The following is a 26,291-nucleotide window of genomic DNA, read 5'->3' as shown; positions in this document are numbered from 1 at the left end:
TATTTTGAAGTCCTAGTCACTTACTGTGACCACCCAGTTCACTAAATAAAATATCAGGTAAAGAGCTGAGTCTACTGCGTGCTAACTAAATTCTGCTCAGATCTAGCTAGACTGTGACACACATTTCCCAGCTGAACACAACATTGCATAACATACCTAACACGAAAAGTCACTCACTGTCAACTTTGCAAAATTGCAAAGCTGTGCAATTTGCAGTGTAAACAGAAGATACCTCTTCCTGTCAAGTATTAACACATACAGTATCTTACTGATCCTACCAGTAAATACTAGCCATATTACCATCATCATTTTTTAGTAAAGACATGACTACACAGGTGTCATTACTTAGCATGTTACTAATCACTCCAAGGAAGACCCTCACATCTCTCATGACTTTCCAATCAGGTTTTCAGCCATCTACATCCAAAAAACCTTTATATGATTAATTAATAATCACATAGACTTAACAATAAAAGGATCAGAAATATAATTGCTATAAGATCTGATATTTTAAAATCTGCATTTGAATAGGGAAAGGGGATTGATTTTTCCAAGACTTAGAAAATTCTAATGTATTATACAGTATTACAGAAGGGACATAAAAATCGTACCTTACCTTGAAGCAACTGCATACTGAAATAATAGAAACAGGTGGCAAAACAGATATTTAAGTCAATATTTAATGCCATATATTATACATTTTCCTCATAAGGGTCCTAACAATTCCTTTACCCATTTTTAGCATAAAAACATAAAAGTATCATTCTGTATGGCATATTTACAGTTTATCTTTGATATCCTTACAAACAGGGCTTGAGAGGGAGGGTTTCTGGGCCTCATATTAATTGGGTGCTATGCACCAACCAAACCCAGCCCCAGAGCAATGGAGCTGGGTCCTTCTCAGCTGCCCCACACTGTCTTCTCCTACAACTCAAAGATGCTGCTACACAGCACATTCAGGAAAAAAGACTTGCAATCATCATGCAAGCTATCTGTTTGCATGTATATCCTGTCACCAAGCCATGGCTCCTGCGCTCTCACACAGATTACTCTGGGCCTGGCAGAAATAATCAGCGTACAAGAGGGAAGGGAATAACCCCTAGGCTTCCTTTGGATCAACATCAATGCACATGTTCATGCTACTTTGGCAACATACGGGTGTACCTCACGGAGCACTTTATGCATAGCATCAGTATTTGGACACTGACATATAAAGGTTTTAGTAATGAAAGCATGTACAAATACAGTTTTAATAAACACGGATAATGTTATATAATTTAGATATCCAAAACTGGAACTCTTGAAGTGACTTTTATTTACCTTTTGCTGGAGTGCTGTAAAGATTTTATATATAAAACTTCTAGATAATGAGATTTCCAAATTTTTTAAATGGAAATCATAAAAAAAAAATTCAGTCTTCTCATGAGAATTTAGTCTTTAAATTGGAATTATAAATAAGTAAATCTTTGTTTCTAACCCAGCTCCATGTTCAATAAGCACTGTAATAAATGTAATTCTTAAAGAGCAACCAAGACCTATTATATAAATTAACAACAAAACAAAAATTCTGTAGCTAGTTTCACACAAAATCTCCCAGTTTATTATACATACCTTCTTAAAAGTGAGCATGTTTCATAAGGAAAACTAAAAGGACTTCTTTTTGAGAGCTGCTTGGCTGACTGATATCTGCCAGGTGCCACCAGGTGAGACGAAACACAGCCAACAGCAAACATTGGAACTCTGCTGTGCCACCCTTCCTGCTCTCAGTCTGTGGCCAGGCAGCCAATGCATCCAGCTGCCCTGGCTCTCTGACTACTTTGTGGCAGAAGCATTCAGAAGTAGTAGGCAGAAGTAGCAGACTACTTGCTGAATGCCATCCATTCAGCATTTCATTCAGCCGTCCATTAGGACCATCCAAAGGGCTCCAACTGTTGCATCCTTCTTCTTACAATCCACTTTAAGATACCATTATTTCTTTTTTCCGTAAATTTGCATCCTGGTTCTTGCCTGGTTAAGTATATCTTCCCCTCTGGCCTCCACAAAATGTCTGTTTCCCCCAGGCAGTCCACCCAGGAAGAGGCAGGAACATTTTCCCACCACACAGGTCAGGAAGCATCAACCCTCACAAGTATTATGTATCAAGTAAAGATTTACTTTGTCTGACAAAACAGATTTACAGGGAGAAACAGGATTATAACACAGGAAAACAACAAGTTTTGGGGCTCGATTTACAGGGAGAAACAGGATTATAACACAGGAAAACAAGTTTTGGGGCTCAGCCAGCTTATTCTGTTTGTTTCATGTTTTCTCCTGTGATTTGGAGAAGGAAAAGGCAGGGAGGCCTTAGCTTTGTCTTGCTCTCTGTGTAAAGGACCCTTTCAGTCAGGAGATCACCCACCTCCTGTTAAGAAAAATGACACCGAGGACCAAGTCTGCCTCCCAGGGCTGGGGACTTGTATTGCAGTCCAGATGGATGTGATTTTGAAAGATGGTTGTACCAACCCATGTGGACAACATGTGCTTCCTGTAACAAAGAGAAAAGCCTGTTCAGCCAGAGCATGATGACATCCTTCTATCGCTGTTCATCAACAGAGCTCCCACGTCCAGTCCTCTCTCATTAGGCTTGAAGACTTTGCCTGGCCTGACATTCGCCTCCATGCGTTGTCAAAGATGTCTTCCTTGTGCACCTCTCTCTCAGATGTCTCCATGTTATTTTCAGACTGTTCCCCACTTCAGGAAAACAGTGTTACTATTCCACCTTGATGTGCCTGAGGAAGCACTTCTCCCATCTCGATCTCTCATTCACCCAGAGAAGATGGCTTTAAAAACAGAAATTAGGTGAAATGGAAAATGACAGGGGATATGGAGGAAAGGTGGAAGGAAGAGAATGTTATTGTATTTAACCTCCAGGAAAGCAATGTCTACTCTATATTTTTCAACTTGTATTTCACCTTAATCAAAAAGTACTTTTGCATAAATAGGCAGAATTGTTTGCAGGCTGGGGTGTTTGTGGTAGCTGAGAATGGCAGAATTCAGACCTTCTGTCTTGTGCTCTCTCATTGAAAGCCAGAAGCACTGCTTTCTACTTCTTTTGCAAAAAAAAAATAAAAATAAAAAAAGGGAAAAATATAAAACCCTGGCCATACTGTATTGTGAAAACAATATAATAATTATATTGTATAACACACAGACTATTGCTGGTTCTAAGACATCAACAGTGCTGATATCTTTTGTTCTTAATAAAACACTGAGGCCTTTGCCCTTCTGATTGGCTATGTCTACTATGGAAAATGCTAGGATTTGGAGGTTGAGGCAAAAAGCCCTTGTGGGCACATCTGGACCAACCACCCACCTGCCACCTGTGTGAGGAATTGGACTTGGTGTCCCAAGGAGTCACAGACATGTGCTCTTACAAAACCTTCAACACTGGTATCTAGCAAAAGAGATGGGTAAATAGTCAGTGTCTGATGGGACTTGCATTTTCAAACCATGCGGAGGTTCCCCTCCATCCCACAGGCCTCCAGTTTCTCAGAACAAAATTTTCTGGACTGTGGGTTGGCCACTCATAATCCATCTGATTTATTCTAGAAGATGTTACTGAGCAGATGACAGATCTCGTTCAGGCTCCTTTAGGGAAGTTCAGAAATTAGTAATCTTCCAAGTGCCCTATTTTTTGTAGTTATTTCCAGTCCTCCTAACTGTTAACCAGCCCCTTAGGGCTCCAGAAATCCCACAAAAGGAACTTATTCTCCGAATAAAATCTGGGATATTTTTATACTTTACAATTCCTCCAAAATGCTACCTAAGAAAAAGAAATCAGAGAATTCCTTATGCATGATAATGTTGTTAGTGACAGCTTTGGCTCTACCATTACCAAAGCAGGAAGTACTTTTTTTCCCTTTTGAGTTACTCTGCATACATTTAGCATGGAAAATTAGGAGAGTATCAAATGTACTGGACAAAAAGCAGCTTTGATAATGTCTTTTCCCTGCAAATTTTTCAACGCATGAAGTGTCCTGTGCAGTGTGTTGTTTACCCTGACTATGAAGACCAGCTTCTACCCACAACAGCTTGGATAGTTTGATGTATTGGAAAAATAAATGTTCTGATTAATTGCATATAAATCCAGGATATTTTAGACAGCCCAAAGGAAGAGTAGGACACTAGGTAAAAGAAGGAGATTTATAGTCACTTTCTTGTTAAACCATGCTGGACCAAAGAAGTAAAAATACAGCCATCAGAGGGAATGCTCTAGCTCTCAATGAGATTAATGGGAAAAACTGTATTGCTGCTGGAGCATACTCATAAGAACTCTTAGAACTTAGACAAAGTCTGCTGAGTGCCAAAGAGGGAGAGAGTAGATTTTAGGAAGAAGTATGCATCAAATTACTTCTGAGAATCTGAGCCCTACCCTCTACCTGACATAATTTTAAACAAGCCATCAAAGGCTTTAGAAAGCTATAGATCTTCAAAAATGGGCAATGAGGCTGAAAAGAGGGATAGCCACATAGTTGAGCCTTCCCAAGCTTGCATATTTAGCAGTGAGTAACTGGAATTGTTGGTCTAAATGCATTGCTGTCTTTGTGTTTGTCGTGGTTTAAACCCAGTCAGGTAACTCGTTCACTCACTCCCCCCTTTCTTTCCCTCCCCCTACTCCCAGAGGGACGGAGAGGAGAATCGAAAAGAATGCAACTCCCACAGGTTGAGATAAGAACAGTTTAGTAACTAAGGTATAACACAAATCACTACTGCTGCCACCAATAATAACAATGATAAAGGAAATAACAAGGGAAGAGAATACAACACCTCAGCACCAGCTGACCGATAACTCGCCCCCCCAAGCCCGACCAAGCTCCAACCGATACCTCCTCCAACCCTGCAGTCTCCCAGCCCTTCCGGCTAACTCCCAGTTACATCCTGGCCATGACGTGCTGTGGTATGGAATACCTCTTTGGTCAGTTTGGGTCAGGTGTCCTGTCTCTGCTTCCTCCCGGCTTCCCCTCCTCCCTGGCAGAGCATGAGGCTCACAAAGTCCTTGGCCAAACCAAAACATCGCTATCAGCTCTGTTACCGAGCTGAAAGTCAAAACACTGCACTGCACCAGCTACCAAGAAGGGGAAAAATGACTGCTACTGCTGAACCCAGGACAGTGTTCTCATAATTTAAAATATTTTAAGCTATTGGAAATATTTGCAGATTTTATTATACACATATATACATACACAGATATGTGTAGGCACGCACCAAATACCATTGTAATTATGATACAGTATGTTCAATATCATATATAAATTACAGCCTTATTCTTTTTCCCCTTACATGGGGAGAATATGTATTTTAACAAAAGGAGCAATAACCAAAATATCACCCCAAAATACCACTTCTGAAGTATATCCAGATAATCCAGAACTTTAAATATTTTTTTTTTTTTTTTTGCATCTTTGCCTGTACTCTGTGATATTTCAGAGATTCACTGTGCCCTGACTGATGTTTTTTGCTTTTTTCCTCATTTGAACAGGGGAAGCCTAGGGCAGTGGATGTCACTGGGAGTCAAGGTGCCTCACAGACAGGCATGCTTGCCTTCAGCAAGTCTATAGATTTGATCCTCAAGAGCTCTTGGTATCTCCAAGGAGAAGAGGAAACTAAAAAAGCATTCTGAATATCCACATTTCAGATGCAAACACCTAAATCCTTCTGCAATCTCTATTCTCCCTGAATACGATTGCTGTTTAATTACGATGCAAACATCTGAGCTGCTCATTCTGAATTCTTTGTGCAGTCAGTAGCACTTTGAGAAACTGATTCATCTGATCTCATACAGACATCTAAATCAAGACAAAATAAATCACACCTAGAATTGCTTATTTCTCTCCAGTGACTTTGAATAGCATAGGATGCTTAGCTGGGATTTGGAGACCTCCATTGCAAGTGTCTACATTTGCTAAGGTGAATCCTATTGCCAGTTGCCTTTTTTTCAGTGCAAAACTACTATACAACTCATCCTAGCAGGAAAACAGTGGTCATAAATGCATCAATGACTCTGAGATACTGGGATCCCTGACCTTGGTGATGCATTATATATATCACTTTCAGCATTTGTTGGTCTATCTTTAAGTATGGCTACGTTCAAATACAAATTAAAGTTTCTTCCAACTAGTTAAAGCTGTAAAATTTGTGATGCAAATAGAAGTTCAAGGTGGGAGTAAAGGGCCCACCATTAATGTTTGAATTTTTGGCTGCATATTTGAATATATCCCCTCTGGAATCCAATCATGACCCCAGTATTCATGCCAAATAATGTCTTGCTTTACCAGTTATTGTTCAAAAGGCACTGTTGGAAAGTGGACATTTGCGTTCAAAGTTCTTGAAAATGTGGAAATGCAAAAAGAGGCAAGCAAGTAGAAGCAAGTCGCCTTAGCTAAAGGTATTGTTCTAAGCCTGTCAGGAAGCGTGTCTCTATCACACTGAGGTTCAAGACACATACCAATATGGTTTGTTTTTTCAAATGTAATCAAGTTGACATCTATCTACACTGATTACACTTCAGAAGGGGAGAAGGAAATTCAGGAGGTGGAAGAGAGGTTCTCTGCTCTCTGGTGACTTCAGATGTATGCTCCAGAGGGTAGCTTGGGCCTTTGGGCATAACCCTGAGAGATGGGTGGTGCATAAGGAATCATCCCAGAGGCCTTATGCCTCAGAGGTGCTCTTCCCTATTCCTGCTTGCTCCTCAAGGCAGTAATTTGTTGCTGGTCTACACCAGCAGCAAATTATAGCAACCCCCATGCCAGTTCATCTTGCATCTGGGAACTGGAGGAGGCGGGTAGTGAGGGACAGAGGGCTCTGGCCTTTGCCTGACCATCTGCCTGGTGAGGTACTGGTACTATTTAGTAGGTTTTCCACCAACTCTCCAGTGCACGAAGCAGGGGGAGCCGCAACGACTCTGAAGCTTCATAGTCCTGACTGTGCTGTCTGTCAAACACAACTCATTCTGCCCTTTTCTTCTGACTCCTGCAATTCACAACCACAAAGGAATTTCCAAAATCACAGCAGTAAGACTCTGCTCCACTTAAGCCCTTTTTGCATTGGAGAGATTGTGTGGTTCAATTATCATAAAATCATAGACTAGTTAGGATTGGAAAGGACCTTATGATCATCTAGTTCCAACCCCCATGCCATAAGCCCTTAAAAAGCCAGCCAGAGAAGTGCTGACTAGCTCTTAGCATATTTACGTAGCATCCCGAATGTCAAGTAACACTTCTCTTCATGGCAGCACAGGTCTACTACATTGTTCTACAAATGACAAATGTTACTATCACAGGAGGCACCAAATGAGTCTGACAAGTTACTAGCAGACCTTTATACAGACTGCATTTTCATTCTCCATTTATGGTGGCAGTTTATCCAGACTGCCATTTTTAGCTCTTTGCATGATAGTTCAGCTGGTTTATATTGCTGTTTGGTTATCACAGGGGTTTAAAAATCATTCTTACAAACACAACTCCGTTCTCATTGCCAACAGCATTAAATAGAGATCATTTTATTAAGAGTCAGAGTGCTAGAGATCGCTCTTGTTTTACTGGTCTTGCATACAGGGCAGAAAACAGAGTCAGGAGATCAGGCTCTTTTAATTAATATGCTACAAGTGTACCCTACAACCTTGAACTCATTCCTGAAGAGAGCTAGCCCTTCCCCTGCATGCCTCATTTTGCCAGTGGCGATAGAAGATGGAGTGACACATCACTTTTTAAAATGTCGAGTCACATACTCCAGCTATATTGCTAATGTTAACATAAACACAACCTCTCATCTTTTTATTTCTATTTTTCTTCTTCTTTTCTTTTCTTTCTATTTCTCTTGTTAAAGTAATTTACTTGATCTTTGCCAAGCACCAGTATATGGATATGATACTACTGCGAGACATTTGGATGTTTCTGTCAGGGAGTCCTGCCGTTAGCTAGCACACTTGGTGAGCAGCTAGTGCATGGTCTTTTGGCTGACTTCACTCACCTCCATCTGCTAGACAGGCTGTGTACTGGCTCACAAGTCAGTAGACCTGTTTCACTAGGACACAAGTGCCAGCAAGGATGCACTTGCACGGACAGCATGCACAGTACTGTCACATGCCTTCTTTGAAAGATAAGAGTAATTTGTGACATGGTATGACACTACTGGTTTTGGACTGCCACCTCAAGTTGCACCTCTGTTTTCAGGGAAATCACTGAAGAGGATGGTTCATCATCAAAACATTACTGAGGGGTTTTCACGTGCACCTCTGTTTCCATCCAGAGGTGCAGTCCTTCTCCCAGTTCTTCATTTAAAAGGGAACTTGTGTGCAGCACTTCTATTTTCTCCTTGGTGACTCCAGTGTCTCCACAGAGCCTGCAAGTACGATATGACAGAAGACGCCAATAAATCTTAAGCTCTTGCCTGAACATACATATCTAAGCTTCACTTCCTTGAGTAGAACAAGGAAGAATTTGGATAATAAATTGTAAAATAAAGGTTTGCACCATCAAGTTATGCACACTTGCATATTAAAAAAAAAAAAAAGACGACTGCTATCCAGGAAAGGATTTTTACCAAATCTCCAAATCTGACACTGCACTCTACCAGCTAACAAAGACTGGATAGATTAACTTCTAAGTCACTAGGTCACATCTTTTTAAGCCAGAAAATCACAAAATGACATCTAGTTATTCATCTGTATATTAAGGAATGCAGATTGTATGTGTTTGTCTGTGAGAGACACTAGCAATTTCTCATGGACTTTTGGGGTGTCCTGAGCTCTATAGGGGACTACAAGGAGATATGAAGACCAATTTCAGGCTTAGAAAAAGCTCCATGAAGTGGGGCTATGCAGTTAACATCACTAACACACTGTCTACACTGTAGTTGTACATGGTAATCCTGCAGCAGCTCATACCCAGTCCTTCCTCTCTGCCCCCTAAGTTTTCAAACATGTCATTTATAACATGGCCCATGCTTTTAACCCTTGGGTACAGGTACCCAAACTGAAACAAAAATTCAAGCAAGCTCACAGGATCATTGATAGCATCACCTGCCCACTGCCTTCCCATAACTCCCTCCATCATGCATAAATAAAAGGAAATCCACCAAGATCCTGGAGATAGGGCAAAGTATCCACAGGGAAAAATACCAAAGGAAAATGTACCAAAAGCACACATACAGCTGTAGAAGGGGAACACAGTCAGATTAGGCTAACCATACTGATTTAGCTGGTCATTTGTAAACTTGGGCAATAATGGATTACAAAATTGACAATCCACATATCAAAAATCTGGTTGCATAGAAAATCCTAGAACAAGACCCTCACCTGCTCACAAAATTCTCCTTAGAACTGCAACAAGGAGGTTTTCTAGTGGAAATAATAAATATTTGTAGATGGGAGAGGGAGATTCTTTTTTTATCAGAAATAAACTCATAGATGTTATTTCTCTGAGAATAAATTGCTAATATTTAATTGCAGGATGACCATTCTACCTGCTTTGTTGAAAATTCATTCTTTATATGACGCTAAAATTCAGTAAGATTTTCGGTAAAATTAGAGGGGAAAGTAGCAAGCATTAGTACCTATCTTCTGGCATATTTTTCTACAATTAAATAATATATACTTATCCCACCAAAGTATTCACACTTTCAAATATCACTATGACAATGATCCATGCAAATTTACTGTGCTTATGCCAAAACTTGTTACTCCTAATTATTCTCTTATTACACATGTGCCTTAATAGAGTTGCATAATTATTTTAATTGTTGACTAAAATTTTAATTCAACCAATTTTACTTACTCACTACAGATATAAACAGAGATACATCACAGTGATGGTAAAACTGATCACAGATAGATGAGCAACAGGCTGAAGACTTTAATAATCAAGTAAAGCCCAGATCTGCACTTCCACTGGACATGGAGGTTCAAGCTCTCAATTCCTTAAACACAGAAAACTACTTTTTAATATCTGTTTTTCAATTTGTGACACATAACATCTGATCCCCAACCATTAAATAATAATATCTGTAAAATGTATTGCTCTGAATTTCAGTATTATATGCCAAATATTTTGATACTTATTCAGATGAGATTCTTCATTGGTGAATTTGGTGGTCTTAGTTGCAAAACCAGTAGAGCACATTTTTGTGAGAAGAATCTAATCCAGTGACCCTAGTGGAATGGAATAATTTTTTAAAGACAGGGCACTCTGCAAACCAGATTTAGTACACAGGCCAGATTGCAATTAATTAAAATGTAATTGCTAATACAAAAGGGCTCCTTCTCGTCTCTGTGAGGGAAAAAAAACAATACACAGGTTTTCTAGCAGCAAAGTCATTGGCAATTCTCCACTCCTTTCTGTATACCTACCTCAACCCATTTGTAAACCATATTGCTGGCGCCATGCTGCCTTGGGGATGGGAGACCGGAGGTGCTGCAAACCAGGACTGATGTGCCTGACAGAGCTGCACAGCAAAGTCTGAGTGATGGCCTGAGCCATGCCCAGCAGTAGCCAAAATTGTAGAGTCGTTTTTCTTTCCTGGAGCGCTGCATTCGACTACAATCACAAATGTGGCATACACAGTAGCCAGTCAGCTGCCAGTTGAATCTATATATATTCTTACATTATGTTTTTGAAAGCCATGTAAGAAAAAGGTTTTGCATGCAAAGAAATACGCTGCAGCTTGGTGACTTACAAAAAGCTTTGGGGGGTAAAGCCAGAGCTGTAGATCAGAAGATATTGCTTGGCATGAACTGGAGTGCTTTCACTTAAAATAAGCATTCAAATCTGAATACCTCTGCCTAGATACGAGCTATAGCTTGTCCCAGTGCAGATGGAATTTGTTTAATGTATTATTGTGTCCCAAATTAATGTACCAGCTGGGAAAGATGGTATTCAGCCACTTAATTCTGTAGCAACCAGTAAAATCAGCTATATCTATTCTATGATTCTATTTATAGCTGTATTTTGCTCCAAAGGTATTCAGATATAATAATAGAAATATATCTTTAAAAAGCAGAGGGGCCAAGACTAAAGGACCTATCTAACAAGTGAAATAGCTTATCAGCCCTAATAACTTTTTTCAAATACTTTCTAAATTGCTCAATCTATGGAGTAGAATTTAGTTATAGGATGAATCTTGGGTTATACTGAACAGGAGTCATAAGAGAGTCATACCCTTCCATGACAGCTTCAAAACTGAGAGCTTTTGACTCCACGTTCCCTATTATTTTGTAAAAACCTGCAGCAGCCGTTCTCAGACCCTGCTTTATTGTCTGTTACTGTGTTCGTGTTCATGGATGAATAAGCACTCTGAAACTGTGACTTACTGTTTAACACGTTTTCCCAAGTGCCCATTGAACATCATTTCTAAAAGGTGAGAGCCTATACTGAATACCTGCAGACTTAAACTTTGATATTTAGATTTACAACTCTAAATAATTTCTTTTGCCACTAAGGATAGTAGTGTGCTTCAGAGATGGTGTCCTTTGTAGCTTAGCCACCTACAAGAACAAATAAAATGCTTTCTGAGTTTTTTTCTTTGTCTAAAAAAAGCACCATATTTTGTCCTCTTCTTGATGCACATACACAGAAAACCAGCAGCTCAGTTCTGTTAAAGAGATGGCTGGCAACTGGTTTCTGAAAATCTCCCATGTATTTTCACTGACAGCTCTAGGACCTCGGCAGACTAAGGACAAGCAGCCAACAAAAAAATAGTATTGTTTTTTTCCCTTTAATTAGAATCCTGGTTAGATACATGTGATCAGGAAAGTAGTATCTGAAAACTCACATTACAAAGACATTTAAAAACAAAGAAGAAAAACCCAAAACAAACAAAAAACAGAACTGGGAAAAATTTTGCACCTTCTCTGAGAAAGGAAATCAAATCAAGTCTACAAGTCTTTGTGCTGCAATTCATCCTGATATAATTTGTAACAGCCAGGAAATTAACACTAAACAATGAAGCTTATAATGAAAACATTGTGAGTGGCAAAATTAACATAATACAGAGAGAGCCTCACTGCCTGTCTACCAACAGCTAAGGTCCATCCCCCATATGCAGGATGCTCAAGGAAGAAAAAACAGGCCAGGTTTGTAGCTGCTAATCAGTGTTGGTAGAAAAGCAGTGTGCAGCAGCAGAAGAAAAAGACGAGATTAAAGTGAATATTGCACTAATGAGCGTGTTCTTCCTGCTGAAAGATTTCAATGTAGACTGTAAATCCCTTTCTCTCCTTCACATGCTTATCACAAATGTCTCTATTTGGTAAATTTAACAGCAGAACTATATGGGTGGATGCCAAAGGACATGCATTTAGGTCTGCACCTAAAAAGGATTGAAGAGTTTTGATTCCAAATCCTACAAGGCCCAACTTCAAAGCACCTGGCCAGGGAAAAAAATTCCAATCCCTGCGCTAGGTCTATAGTATTATGCATGATACAAAAGCTTAGTTAGGCTGTGTCTGTATTAGGGAGTACTGCAGCCCAACAGGAGCCAATTTGTAGTGTCGAAGTGTTGGTGCTGGGAACCCACTCACTGCAGAACATGCATTTTGTGGGCTTACATCAGAGCATTCCAGCCTGGTTCCACAGACCAAATACTTCAGCACTGGAGCATACCATTTGTCCTCCTGGAACACAGCTTTTGGTGTAGTTTCTTGAAAAAGAAACCAGACTGAGCACTGTGAGAGCACTCTGTGATGCAAAGCAAGTGCTGTGAATGGGGATGAGTGAGACATTCAGTTCAAGAATGCAGTCCTGATCCAAGAGAAGATATCAATGCACATACTTTTTATTGCCTCAAACTAGGCCTTTCAAAATAGCTGCAAAATGAGGAAAAAACTGTCAGAACAAGCTGAAAATATCAGCATATTCTAAATCTACCTACTGTTGGAGATGAAGTGTCATGTTCACAAGTGTTCCTCACCCAGTTCATAGCTAGGACCCTCCATAGAGCATGGGGTCTTCATTGTAATGAAGGCTGTAGAGAAGCACCTCAACCTTTTTATTCAGCTAAGGAGTCCTTACGGCAGAGACTTGCAGCCCCTAGATGTTATCACTGCACAGACTACTGCACACCGGTGTCATAGCACTGTCACTGGGAAGCTGAAAAAGCTGCAGGACTTAACAGATCACCTGCACCCCATCTCCCATGTTCTCTGAACCCACCACTGTCTGATCTACTCACTGTCCCAACATGATCTATGAAGTTCCCACCTGTACTGTGGGCTGCACTGGTCCTTGTTTCATATCTACCTGCAAGGATTCACACTTTCTAGGACCCAGTCTGGCAAAGGCAGGAATGTTTTCTACCCCTCCTATTCTGTTACATAGAAAAAGAGTTCGCAATACACTGAGATTAAAATACATATATATGTGTGTGTGTGTGTATATATATATATATATACACAGGCACACAGATTAAACACTAGTCTGTAGATCAGCAACCTCTATATACTTTACAGGAGAAATATATCCAAACAAGATTAAGCAGAGAAGCGACAGGGCTGATCAGAAATATAACTCATTATAGCAGGTCTTCCTTGCAACGGTGAGTAGTCCTGCACTCCCCAGAATGATCTCTGGACTACTCAATGATCAGCAGGGAAAAAAAAAAAGACGACATGTAACCTAGGTTCTCTAAGGTCTGCCTGAGCACACTACAGACCAAACACCTCTGACTGAGGAAGCACCAAAACTTCTCTTTCACTCTTTTAAAGCCAGACACTGCCAGCTTAGTATGGAGCTCAGTATGTAGGTGGTGTTGGCTGTGCCCTGAGAAAGCCCCATGCACTCAAGGTACTCAGGCTGTGGAGGTTCTGAACCATAGGATTTCAGATCCCAAGAGAGCTTAGAAATAAAGTGAGATCCAAAATATCATCCTCTACTGACTGACATTCAATAGAGAGGAAAAAATAAAAAGGGAAAAAAGAAATCAAAAGAGCTCCAAGAGACTTTAAGGGCTACAAATCAGACAAACATATTCCAGAACACAAGACTGGCGTCACTGAAGACCTTTTAAGTGTTCAGTGTTTTTTTTAAATTAAAGCACTAAGGTGTACCATAGCTTAAATTATTTGTGTGCTCAGGATGTAATTTTAGTATCTATATCCTGTTTGTTTCTGCCTTCATTGTGTTTGGCAATGACTTTACAAAGACTACTTGACATTCTGCATGCATGAGTCTTATCCACAGGCTTGTTGAGCAAACCTGAGATGCACTTGGTGAGTCTAAGCAGCCAGAAGGGGGAAGAAGGCAGCAAAAAAGGCAATAGCTATGTTTCTGTCTTGTTACTCACTAGGAGAGGAAAAAAGAAAGTAACAGTGAGAAGGAAGGGATGTATTTGGTCCCATCACAAATTACAAGGGAGTGAAAGTTCCTGGAATTCTCCAAGATGTGCTCTGCTGACTAAACAGTTCTAGGCTGATGTCTCCAAGGAACATTTGCAAACTACCACTGAGGCAATAAAGGCACATAGATAATTGCTTCATTTTGATAACAACTAAGAACTGACATCCTAATCCCTATTTGGCTCCATGGGCTAGTTTTCAGACTTCTTGGACTCTTCTAGTATCAGAGGGTATCTAACACATTCAGTTAACAGTTTTACCCAAATTATAATATATTGATGTAAAATTGGATGCAACTTCACATCCAAACCACAGAGAGCACATAACAATGTAACAGCAGCTGTTGTTTTCTGGGTTAGTTTATTAACTTTGAACTAGAAATATTAAGCTCCTTTTATACTCTATTTTTACTCGTATAACTGATACTCGTAAATGAACTTTATTAAATATCCTGTAACCATTTCAACTACAGAATTGTTTTGTTTACAGATCATTCAGTGATACAGACTGAACTCCAGCCACGGCAAAAACAGCAATTAATTGACTCTCATTTTGAGTCACATGGTAGCCTACAGATGAAATCATGTGTTTGTGTGACTGCGAGTAATAATACACAAAGGAATTCATGTCATTATATGTCTAGTGTGCTATACAAAGAACCAGGGAAGCCACAAGATCCTTATCTTAGAAGAGCTACCTAAAATGCCATCTGCAGTTGTCAAATGCTGAGGAAAGTATTATTGCAGCCAGGAATTCCAAAACCAAACCTATTTATCTCAACAAGCCCTAAAGTGTGAGTGCAGAAGTGAAACAAAACAGACACTGCTTGCTGAAAGCACTCGTATTTTGGAGCAAAAAGTGGACCCAAGTGTCCAGGTTTAGAGAATGAAATTAAGATCAGAACACCATGCAGGACTGCAGTTCCACACTGACATACAGCAAATCCACCTGTGGGCTGCTGCACTGCCCTTCGTTCCCACTCTCAGCCCTCTCCCAGCTCTGGCTACATATTCCAGCCTATGCACCTTGAGCCAGAGAGGACAGATGATCTGGCTGAAGACTTAATTTCCTCTTTACAAACTCTCCTAATTTCAGTGTGATATTCTAACACCTTCAGTCCCTCCTAGATCTAACCGTGGAGCCCCGCATCTACTATTCTGACAGGCTGACAACTGGTAATTTGAAGTCAACCATAAAATACCCGACCATGGGAAAATCAGTGACAGAACAAAACTTTAATTCAGAGCTCTTGATACTACAGGCATCAGACTGTCTCTCCTATCACCATAATCATCATTTCAGGCTATACAGATAGAAGTCCAGACTTCTATCTCTAAATGACATAATGGAGAGTTTATAACATCACAGAGGCTCAAGAAAAAGACTACAAACTTTTAAGACGTACTTTGAACATCTTGTTTTCTGTAACAGAGGATTGGACGCATGGCTGTCTTCTCCTGATTTCCTTCATATAAATTCAGACACAAGCCCACAGGGGGCTGTTAAGCATAATGATTCAAATTTTGGCTGACGTAATCGCTAATCTCGTATGTTCTGGAAGCTTAGAGGATGTACAAGAGTTGGGATCAGTCTGCTACAAAAACTTTAGCCCTTCAGGTATACCCTAAATATCTGCTATTGGTCTAGAAGAAGGTAAGAGATTCACCCAACCTTTGACTAGACTCTTTGGCTAGATCTCCTTATGCTTTCGCACCCTTGTCATTACCAAACACTGCTTGACAACCAGAGTTATGAAAACATAAAGCCAGGTCAGTGACACATAATAACACAGATGAAAATAACTCGCCCTGTCTCCATTTCTTCTGTCTTACATAGTGAACGTGAGGGATTGTTTCTTCAAAGTGGAGGTTGGGAAGAAGCTACAGTAAGCTTTGGGGGGGGGGAGGCAGGAGGAAATAACCATCGTGGAGATCTCTGGGATGAGAATGGGGTGTTCTACCAGAGTACCAGGTAAACTGAATTCAACAATAAGGAACTACTGAATCATAAGAAAAGTGTACTACAAAAAGTACAAGGTAGGATAGGATATGTAAAGAAAGGTCTTGTTTATCAACATAAAATAATTCCTCCAGGGAATCAAGAAAATATCAGAGGAAAAATAAAACTGGGGGGAAGAGGGGGAGAGTTCTGTTTTAAAAGCCTTCAGTAAAATTCAGCAACAGAAGGCTATTAAGGGACTCACTGTAATTTTAAGATGAATAGTTTGGAGATTAGAATTAAAATTGACTGAGAGGATGAAAGAACAACAGTGAATTTTCTGTATAACAGGTGATAAATAGACATAATTAAGGCAATATTGCGTAATATAGAGAGGACCCATGGTAGCTGGAAAAGAAAAAAGAAAGGCACAAAAGTCTGGGGTCACAAAAGACGCAGATGACATGAAAGCTGTCGGGCTCTAAACTCACAAGCACAGACGCAAAGTTGAATGTTTGAACCTTCAGCAAGCAGTGCTGTAGCAGCTCTGTGCATGTGTGCAAGCTGTGCATTTGAAGCCTGAGAATCCATCAGGCTGTACACTGAAAAACAGGCATAAGAAAATTGTCCTCAATTCACCCAGGGAATGTTTCCTGTGATTTAGGAAAGGCTATGCTGCTTTTAGAGCTCAAGATTTGTGCTTATATCTTTATAAAAAGGTGGCTTCACCCACCAGGCCTCATTGATGGAGGTTTGATTGGACCCTGGGCAGCTGCTGAAATCCCTTACAGCAGCTGAATGCAGCTGGCTCAGGGAACTCACGGTAAGCAAAGGTAGGTTGCAGTGCAGTGGCAAATGTGATCTGTGTGCCTTTCTCAACCACTGCAGTCAATGAAAACACACAGCTGAGGAATGGCAGGTGTTTGTTATCAATCCTCACAAAAGCCAGACCATTAAGTTGCATCTGGAAGAATGCAGAGTGATAGGAGTGTTGTGATAGACCACTAGCATGTCCTGAACACTGGGTTTAATCGCTTTGTTCCTCCTTCAAAAGATACACACACAAAATATGAAACATTTGGGCAAACTGGGTGGTGCAACAAGCTCCTATGTGACTTCCAGTGTACCCTGTAAGTGTTTCCTTGTGTCTCTGCCCTACAGGTGCAGCCAGTCAAGCCCCATAAGGTGATGAGCCACAAAGTGGGGATCACCAAGTACCTGGGCATGAAGTGGGACCCAGACCTCGATCACACACTCACACATAAAGACAAGTGCAGGCAGGATGCAGAGTAGTTATCAGAGAGGCACGTCCTGCCTGCTGGACCACTCTCAGGCAACAAAGAAATACCAGGTCTGCACCTAACACCTACCTGAAACTAGACTGACACTCGCATGAAGCAACCTTTTCCCAACGCACATGACCAATTGAATACGCACCAGTGGAGGAATCTGAACTTCAGCTTCCCATAAATCAGATGAGCTCTGTGAACTGCTGGTATTAAGGATTGATCCCAGATTACTGGCTTTCATCCAACAGATAGCTAGTTACAAAAGGAAACAGTTAACAGCCCTTCATTTTTCACCCTTGAATCCAGCCCCCCTCTTCCCATAGCCAATCATCCACTCAAACACACAACCTCCTTCCTACATGGTAACACTTCCCAGCTCTCCAAAAACACCTTTTGCAACGACGTTCTCAGTATGCTTGCACCACTGGGAGGTAACCTCAAGATCCAGGCTCCCCTCCTGGTGCACTTCCTCGCCCAGCAGATCTCGTGGTGCTCCAGGTCCCTCCTCCCTGTACCTGCTCCTCTCTAGTTCTCCCCATCACCACCTCCCCAGTTATCACCTCCTCCACTGCATGGACTAAGCTGTTCAACGACACCTATAAAATAAATCTGAAAAAATGACCTAGTCACAAACAAAACATGTTCCTTCTCACAAGCACTGGGGGTGGGGAGGTTGTGTTAAATAGCTCATTTCGCAGATCCAGCTGAAAGCAGGGCTGCAGAAACAATGGCAGAAGCAGGGCTAAAGGGGGGTAGCAACCTCCCATGGAGGAGGATGAGAACACACAGCTGGGGATGCAGAAAAGAGGTGGAAAGCTCTTCAACCCTGATGAGGAAACAAGGGAGAATTGTAGGTGTATCTCACAGGCAGAGTGAAATAAGTTAAATTCTTAACTTATTTAAGAATAAATTAATGGGTAGGTCAATTTAAATTGAGGGTGCAGTGCTAAATAAAACAATGGAACAACAAGGGAATAGAGGACAAGTGTTTCCTTTGAGAAACTGCTCATGTGCTACATTATTTTCTGGCAGGAAACCAGGAGTGAAATTTTTATTTCATATGCTTTCTGGTTTTGAGTAGCTGGATGCCTGATACAGGTAAATAAAAAGTAAAATATATTCTTCTTTCTGTTTTGTTCGTTTTTTCAACTTCTTCCAGTAGTCTCTGCATCTTTTATTTTAATTCCTACAAAACTAGGAAAATGACAAATAGGAAAACTTATGTGCCGGTGTAAAAGTGGATGTTGGCAATTACCAGCTGAATATGAATATTTTTCACACATGAAAAAAAAATTCTAAACTATATCAAATAAGAATAAAATTTAATGTCATTTTGTATCACAATCTTAGGTTTTCTTTTTTAATTTGCAGTTTTTAACTGCTTTGTAAATTCTCAGCACTGTGGTCTGCCATATTCTTTAAGTAAAACATGCACTGTATTAACAGAAATCAATCTTAAAAAAAGCTGGACTTTTAAGTAAATGCAACACATGAAAATGTTATACATTTGACTGAAGCTTACAGTGAATTGCATAATGTAACCAAAGTTTCCTTGTATGAAAGATTCTGTTATACAAGGGTGGGAGAACTGTGCTAGCATTACATGATTAGCACTCCCAGGCAAAATCAGAGTAAGACAAAGAAGAATACCTATAACAATGGTGAAAGCACTATGTAGAATAGGATTGCAGAAGTCCCTGAGGTTCAAAAGCAAATTGTGAAAGTAGCTACAGTACGTTTAGGCCAAAAAGTTTTTTAGTGGCCAGTCAGTCTGCACTATCTATGAGGAAGAAGACTGAAAATCAAAACAATAAAAATCATAGCTGTCTACTACCTGCAGACCGGCTGCCAAGCCTAAACCATGCACACCTGTAGGTAACCAGAAGAGGTGCTTCCAACAAAATACATACTTTACCATGTGGCTAGAATATCTCTGTTGATCAAAAGGTTTTGCATTGCATGCTGTACTGCCTCTCCCAAAGGGACAAGAGCTTGCTACTGCTTGCCACTGACACATAAAAAAGCAGTTATAGCTCTGTCAGAGAGCACAATTGCTCCAGTAAACAGGCATTAATCGTGCACATTATGTACAGCATAATACGTGTGAGCTTGTCAGCAGGCAAACAGCTCTCTCTCTGAATAAGATCCCTTTCCAAATTAGGAGAGCCAAATTACACAAGCAGACAGCTGTTTGCTGACCTACCTAAAACAATTTGGTGGTCTCAGTCCAGTTCCCCATGGGCAGGTGTCTGCTTTGCAGAAAACATCAGCACCATTTGCATTAGTGACAGGCTGGCCAGCAATCCCAGCAGGCGCGCCAGGGCAGGGCTGGCCTTGCCTAGGTTTTTTCCCCATGGCCCCAGGGTTGATACCCTCAGGCAGGGAGGGTAGACTGGGAATACAGTCGGCCCCCACTTAGAGGCTGCCTTTCCAGTCATCTCGGTCTAGCCGAAAAAGAGTCCATTTCACAGAAAGCAGCAGGAAAAGCAAGAGCTATGTTAGCAAACTAAAAGTCACTAAAGACTGGCTAATTTTTAGGAAGAAAATCTAGGATTTCACAGCTCTGTTTAGTAGGAACCTTGCATTTATCCAGCTAGAAATCATGCCCTGAATTCAGCAATTATGAGATCAGATCTCCACAGCTAATTTATTTCCAGTATCTTCAAGAAAACTTGAGTAAGAAATTAAGATCGTGGGCTTTTAAGTTTGCTTTTCGCTCTCTGCTTGAGGTCATTACACTGTAATGACTTGCATTATTCTAGGGAATTAAGTCCACTGCTTTATACCCATTCTACATAGAGGAAAACTCATGCAGAAAGAGCTTATGTATTTAGCAAAAACCGCCTACCTATCTCAGGCATAATTAGTCCAGGGACAGAACCAAGATATCCCAAATGTCAGCATGTACATTAAACCACCAATGTAAAATGTCATTTTTCCATATCATACTTTAAGATGTCAGGCTTCAAAATCATCCAATTTTCCAATCAGTCTGAAAGGACTTGTATAAAGCATCTTTCTTTTAAATGAATTTCAGAAGTTTTACTTTTCATTCCAGCTCTGGACAGAGCAGATGAAAGTCAACTGATTTGTCTGGAGTACATTCTCCTCTCTAGGTCTTTTCACTGCCTGAAAACAGCATCAAGAGCACTAATACTCTAAAATGGTAACTTGGCCAGCGATTCAGTAGCTAAGGCAGCAGCTTTGCAGGCATTAATAGAAAATCCAACTTACTTGTTTGAATGCTGCTATGTGGGGTTAACTGGTATCACTACCACGTTCGCTTGCTCCAGAAACTCTGACTTTGAATGTCAAAAGCTTTTGTTACTGATGCATCTGTACATAATTACCATTTCTTTATTGAACACTAATTGTGCATGCCATGCAGCTGTGCCAGAGTAAGTCTCAAAATAGATGCCATAAACTGCGATGGACCAAATTGTCTCCTTACTCCCGGCTGACCCCAGACCATCAGAGCTGTAAGTCAAAGCACGGCATGGCCTCAAGGACCAAATTCACCTCTGAGTAAATCTCTTCTGTTCTATTTTATGAGTCATTCATATATTAATCAGCCTTACACAGTGAGAAGCTGCTGCTTGTCAGAACCAATCATGATAGCTGGTAACCTCTTTATCCAGCCTTGGGTTTGCCATGTGATTTACCAACAAGGAAGGATTAGGGGCACTACAGTGGTAATCATAGCAGCAGCATCATTTTGAGTTTCTCTTACAAAAAGGAGCACACCTGTGGATCATACTGCACTGCTCTTTTAATTTTCAACACTCTGGATATTCATGGTGCTGTGCACAAGTAGATTCTTTCTTCATCAGTTTCCATCTCTTTCTGTCTGAGAGAACATACCCACCATCTGTGAGAGAATGCTTGCTACTCCCATAATGCCCTCTCTGCAACTATCTTACTCCATCTTTTTCCAAGATTTTCCAGCCTCTAACCACTCTAGCTGCCCTCTGGATACCAGTTCTCAAACTCGTTCTTGTGCCCTTCTTCCTTCATCTGTCTTGGTATTGTTCCTCAACTACTAGCCAGTTTCTCAAAATATCACCAATATATGTTTCTGACACCAACATGTCCCCATATTCCTCCTACATATAGCCACTGTAAGAATAGCTGTGCAGATATAGCCACTGCCTTTCTTCTTTCTCTAATTTCAACTCCCTCTAATATGAAATCATGCTTTCAAATGAGATGGATTTTGGCTTCTGAACTAGGAAAACAAAGAGCAAGGACAACTGCCTTCACCTTCCCAAGACTTGTTTCTTATTTCTTTCCTGACAAGTGTCAGAACATAAAGCATTCAAGAAATTTCAAAGCAGTTTTTAATACATCCTAAATACCTTCTCATGTTTCTTTTGGCTGAAATAACTATAAATTCATGAATACACTAACCATCCCATGACATCCTTTTTCAGTGAATAATTATCTGTGGAAGAACAGCACCTCTTTATCCTCTAGTGTTCCTTTATCTGGACACCTATACTCTTCCCTGCACTTACCAGCGCTTTGAACTTCCTCAACATCAGATTTCCCTCAAACTTGCAAATACATTCTCTCTTACTTCACTGCATTACTGAGTAGCTGTTATAAGAGCATCTCATTTTCTGTATCCCCTTATTTCTCCTTCAGTCTATGAGATTCCCCTCCAGGTTTTATTGATTTTTTTGTTTTGTTTTGTCTTTATTGTTTTCCACTTCTCTTCAGGAAATTACCACCATATGCTTGCTCTATTGCAATTCTCTTTCCCCAAGTGGTGCCTTCTTTTGGCCATTGTTACAACCAATATACCTGGCTAGATCTAACTCGGTATGGCCTTTCTTATGTTAATCCTAATTGAAAGTACAGCCTCAATCTCTACATCTGCCCTCTTCTAGCCAATGCAATATCCTAGCCTGCCGTTATGGCATTCTGTCTGAAATATTTAATCTTTGTCCTAAATTTAACACAACCAAAGCTGAAGTCTTGGACTTGAGTTCTTAACCAAAATATGACAATGCATAGATAAATGGTTCTCAGGCTTTAAATTTCATTCAGGCTCTAATGATTTAGCGGCATGGTCCTTGCAACTTTCTGATGTCTATACTAAATTCCTTCAATTTGTGAAAAACTACACAACTAAGGCTACTCCTCAGATTATCATTTTGACTGTTATTCCCATGTGTGAACCTATTGCTACTATTCCTTCTGCCACATACTTCATACTTAGACTTTCATTCTTGATTTCAAGGATAAAGATAACTTTATGCTTCTCTCACCCTTGTTTTTTCACACCTTAATGAGAACAGTGAAGACAATGTGCGTGCAGTAGCTGTTTCCTCATCCTTTATCCCATCCTGCCCATCGGTAGCAGAATGTGCTGGTCAGTGATACTGCCCCATTCTAACCCCTGCTCAAACTTATTTCATGACACTTTCAACAGTTTATTCTGTTCATATTAGGACAGAAGTATTGAAGGAGAGGACTCTAGTACAATGGAAACATTGCTGAGGGAGTGATGCAATGCTGAACAGTGGATGGAGGTTGAGAAGTTAATATTGTTTAACCAGGGGGCGGAGAAGGGGAGGCAGTGTAAATGAGTCCATTGATGATTAATGAGCTGAAGCCTGATACATCCCCTTCCCTCAATTTATATATTGGGTTCTTTCAGACCTTGAACCCTTAAGAAGGGGGAGCATGCTATATGCACAGGTAACTACACAGCCAACAACCTGTGTGTTTATTCAGAGAAGATACACCCACATTAGAATATAAACAAAGGATGCTGTGTCTCTAGGACTTTGTGATAGACATGCTGAAGTGGCCAATCTTCATACAGCTGCAGCAACTGTTGCTGTCACCCTTCCAGCACAGTGGGTGCTGTGGGGTCTGTGAGGAGGAGAGCCCTGGAGCCCTGGTCTGCCTTTCTACCTCTGGGGTTTGCACCATAGCCACTTACTGCCATGTGACAGCTCTTGGGAGCAAATCAGACTAAAGGCTTCTCCTGAGGAGAGCTAATGATGTAGCTTGGGCAGAGGCTCTCCACCACCAGCAATGAGATGCTGACATAAGGCAGCACAATTTAACTGGGTTTTAATTCAAAAAGCTGTCTTTCTTTTAGCAGTAAAATCAGGAGCAAGAAGGGGTATGGAGCTGCATTACTGGTGAACAGTGGTGTAATGCTAGCCAACAAAAAAAAAAAAAAGAAATCTTTGTTGTAAGAACCTGAAGGCAACTAACCTCTTCAACAGCTCACACAGGGGAGAATGGACTAAAGCATTTACCAGTTTAGAAAGCAAATACCACTGGAAAAATTGCTTTGCTGGACAATAGGCTCTCTCTTCCATGGAACCCAGCTGAACTAATTAAGAGGACCACAGTCCATGAGCATCTTCCCAATGAGAATTAATTTCCATTTTCTTTATTACACAAACCTGAAATGATCAGTGTCACTTCATTATTTTTACTCCTTTTATCTTTGCTGTCATCTTCAGACTTCTTCTCATCCCCATAGTACCAAACTACAGATTTGGTTTATTTATTTTTGAGATAGAAGTACTCCTAACCTAAGAGTGCAAAAATCTGCGCCACAACATTATGCATTAAAGAAGAGCAAATATCCCATGAAATCACCTGACATTTTGTATATCCAAAGATGATCATGAATACTAATCTATGCTACTTTCTTCCTGAACCAACTCCTGCCAAACTCCTGAATCGTTTGTTATATCTGAGCCAGGAATCAAAGGAATCAGATCTTTAAGTGACTTGCACTTCACAGCCTGTATCCAAGTAACTAATGACTAACAGCATTCCTGAAAAAAACTTCCTCTACAAGGGCTGAAACACTTCAACCAGAATATAAATGTGTGATGTTTCCTCCTTAAACTTATTCTCTTATTTCCGCTTGTGCTTTATCTTCTGCAACCACCATGTTAACTGTCTTTCTCATCTTTCTATATTCACTCTGCCCATTTTTTCTTTTCTTCCCTTTTTTTTTTTCCAAGTAGAAAGCTACCAGTTCAGTCAGTATTAGCAATTTTTGTAGTAAAATATCTTTCTGTGGGCTACTGTGGTCATCTGAGCTCCTGCTCCCACCAACAAACTATTATTTTGAGAGTTCCAAAGCCTATATTGTACAGAGACGCTGCTTTGGAAAATCAATATATCAGATAAACCCAGGTTGAGTGGAAGGGCAAAGAGCATCTGAAATGCTTGACTAAATATACATTACTAGATCTTCTTTGGTGACATTTTCCAAATGCATTTACAAGTTTCTTTTATGCACATCCTTTTCCTCAAGTCTCAGAAAACAATAACCAACCCTAAACTTTCACTTCACTAGCACAAAGTCCTAATCACTATAACTTGCAGCTATGGATGCTACCCTTCTCAACTGTACTGAGTCTCCAGAAAATCAGTCTCGCCAGAATCACCACTTGCTTGAATACTCTGAAACAAATCTGTAAGAAATAAATCTGAACACCCTGATCACACATGTATGAGGCTCCAGAAGGAACATTTTAAAGCTGAAAAGACTGTAACCTAACATCAGCACTTTTCCAACTGCAACATGTTTTAGTGACGTGGTTCCCAGCTTGCAGGACTGAAAACAGAGGTGTTAGAAAGAATAAGTAAACAAGCCTGGAGCATATATTTCAGTCTTTTGATGTGTGAACATGCAATTTCCACCCCTCCAGCTTTTGACAAAACCCAATTAAAACCCCGTGGTCACAGTGTATCAGCTGGACTCTACACATTCCTTCAAATACTGCTTCTCAGTGTTTACCCTTGTGATTTTTGTTTAAAGCCCTCCACATTGTCCTGAGTAGTTAGACCAGCTTCACACATCTTTGTTCTACAATCAAATAAATGTCAGTCTGCTTTACCAGCTGCAACCATATAATTACTTGATTGTGTTGGGTTGGATCTGTAACAAGAAGTTAGCATGTAACAGAACTGAATTTACAGAACAGCTTTGGCTGGCAGGTTTCTGCTGTAGCCATGCCCACAGCAATCATGTCCCAGTTGCTTCTGTCTCTGTGACTTTTAACTAAGTACACATATCAAAGAGCTATTTTTCACAGTGCTGTCATTCAAAAAGCTGCACCACCAGCACTGTTAGTTCCAAGTCATGACATTTACACAAAGTAGGTATACAGTGCCACGTGGAAACAGCACAAGTGCACTACAAATGGTTATTTACAGACATTTGTTCATACAATGACCTACCTACTTTGCACATATTATCATAGGAACTGGCAAATAAGCCTTGTCCCTACTTCCCTGAAACACCAGTCCTTTGATGAGACTGACTTTCATATTTAAAAATTCTTTTTAGGTAAATAGTGCTCAATAATGCGATTATTTGTGCATACATTTCTGTTGTTTCCACATGGCACTCTATAGCTCAGTTGAAAGTAAATCTTACCAGTAAAGGCTAAGGCCAACCAAGTACTTAGTAACTTAAGGGCCTTCTCAATGTCCTTTGTCATGAGGTGCACTTGTCCATTCATCAGTGAGCCCAACTTTCCTCCAGTTATCTTTTTTGCTGCAATGTACTTGTAGAAGCCCTTCTTGTCCCTTGCCAGATCCAACTCCAAATGGACTTGACTTTCCTAACCTCATCCCTGCATGTTCAGACAGTGTCTGTATATTCCTTTCGAATCACCTGTCCCATCTTCCACCTCTTGTACAGGTTCCCCTTACAT

At 40.4% G+C, this 26,291-nt stretch overlaps 1 long non-coding RNA gene across 2 annotated transcripts; it reads right to left on the bottom strand.

The window, feature by feature from the left end:
- Positions 1–2,300: 2,300 nt before the first annotated feature.
- On the bottom strand, positions 2,301–18,127 carry LOC134158344 (uncharacterized). Of its 2 annotated transcripts, XR_009962733.1 has the most exons (3): positions 17,980–18,127; positions 8,008–8,379; positions 2,301–2,524 (listed from the first exon to the last, which is right to left on the bottom strand). It is a non-coding gene; the product is annotated as an uncharacterized LOC134158344 (long non-coding RNA). The 2 variants fall into 2 exon arrangements; XR_009962734.1 differs by lacking the exon at positions 2,301–2,524 and having other exon boundaries at positions 7,809–8,379.
- Positions 18,128–26,291: the final 8,164 nt, after the last annotated feature.

Source organism: Pezoporus occidentalis, unplaced genomic scaffold, assembly GCF_034315485.1.
Source record: "Pezoporus occidentalis ecotype Australia unplaced genomic scaffold, CSIRO_AGI_Poc_V1 ctg13, whole genome shotgun sequence".
Taxonomy (NCBI): Eukaryota; Metazoa; Chordata; class Aves; order Psittaciformes; family Psittacidae; genus Pezoporus; species Pezoporus occidentalis.
The sequence above is the reverse complement of the archived record's forward strand: the minus strand, read 5'-3'. Positions and strand labels throughout refer to the sequence as shown.